The following is a 1,949-nucleotide window of genomic DNA, read 5'->3' as shown; positions in this document are numbered from 1 at the left end:
CCATTGTGTTTGTCTTTCATGTGTGTTTTTGTCTATACACAAGACAAATCGGATGCCCCTGTAAAAAAAAAAAGGTGCAGGTAGACAGTTTATTGCGAGTGTTTAATGCTTGCTCACAGACGTCAAGCCTTAATTATATAGTTAAAATCCTAATTGCTGAAGGTCTGGCGGAGTCTTCAGAGGAAATTAGCAAACAATCTCTAAACGAATGGTCATCTAGTTCACCTGACAAATTCACAGAACAAAAAAAATTAATAGGCCTGTTCTCTTTTCACATTATTTTACTCTGCAATAAAGTATGCAAGTCTGTATTACAGTGACTGTAAATCTATCAACCAAACAACCTAGCAAGAGTTAAACCAGAATTAACTGAAAAGATCAAAACTCAATAATAATTCAGTAAAATTTTACGTAATGAATTGATTTCTTAGTCATGGAAGAATTTTTTGACAAATTTTGTAAAAACATCTAACGAAATCACTCATACTATCTATCCACCTTCCACCACTCTGAGCCTTCATTTAAATTAATGCCCTGCTTCATATCGTACATCTTAAGTATTTTCCTGTTTCTTCAGCTTAACCCTTAAAGAGGGAAAAGAAGGCTATAGCTCGATTCATCAGTAGGTGGCAGCAATAACTGCAGCTGCCGCTCTGCAGTCGATGACGGCGTACGTATCGATATGTGTCGCTGTGCTTCTTGCGAGATGCCGAACTTGTCACTTTGAAATGAAGGTTTAATACGGGTTTTTGTTTCCCCAAAACATGAAGTACACCATATATTGAGTAATAGCCAGTATGTTATTCTCAAATGGGCTTTGATATTTCAGCATTGCACACATGTAATACACATTTACATATTAAACATGTACATATAGGTCTAGTTATCCAACACATTACATAATACATTATTACTACGCGACTTCAGTGCACTATTGTCATATGCAACGCTTATATTGTTTCTAGTACTATTCCAATAGTAATGTTATTGCTTGGACCTTCAAATACATTTTTTTTTATGTCAAAATAAAGTCTGAAACATTAAGACATAAGCACTCAAATTCTACCACGATCCAGCTGTTTACAAATTAACCCGCTGGAAAGAAAATGGGCAAATTAACCTTGGACACTTTTCCAGGCGCAAACAAGATTCCTAATTAATGACTTTGCATAAAAATTCATATTTTGGCTGTCACATTCAAATATTCATAATGGACTGTTGAATTAGTATTCATTTTACTGTATGTTTCCCTTAAGATTCCATGCAAGTTAAGCTTTGTTTGAAAATTGTTTTTCTTTTCATGTTTTCTTATGCTGCAATAACAGCACAAAGTAATTTACCAAAACTTATTGCCAAATGACTAAATTCAAACAATTAAAGCCATTTAAAAAAAATAGGGTTTTTGATTGTTTTCCAGCATAGCTAAATCTGAATTAAAACAAGAAAATATAAAGCTTGTTCAGGTAAATGCACCATGGCAGATTAGATTGTCACGTTTCAGGAATAGGCGAGCCGGGAATCAGGCAATCGGAGCCGTAAATGCGGACAGAAGGGGTTTATTGTAGGCTGACAGACGAGGAAACAGGACCAACGCATGACACTACAATGACAGATCTGGGGTACACCGACTTAGACACGGACTAAATACAAGAGACAGGCTAAGGGTAACGAATCACAGGTAAGAACAATCAGGGAATCACGCGAGGTAACGAGGTGGGCGTGGCACACATCGGGAGCGGACGGAGCGGGGCGTGACACTGATACGATCTAATGTGCATCAAACTGGTTCATTTTCCACTCCAGTTGTTTCCAGTGCTTAGAAATAGAGTTAGATTTTTAATTCTTTTCCAATCAAGAGGTGAGAGCTTATTTTTATGATTTAAAAATAGCTTTTATTTATCCCCAAATATTTGGTCTGTCCATCTATCCATCCATCTTCTAACCGTTTA

Source organism: Paramormyrops kingsleyae, chromosome 1, assembly GCF_048594095.1.
Source record: "Paramormyrops kingsleyae isolate MSU_618 chromosome 1, PKINGS_0.4, whole genome shotgun sequence".
Taxonomy (NCBI): Eukaryota; Metazoa; Chordata; class Actinopteri; order Osteoglossiformes; family Mormyridae; genus Paramormyrops; species Paramormyrops kingsleyae.
This window is presented reverse-complemented; position numbering follows the sequence as displayed.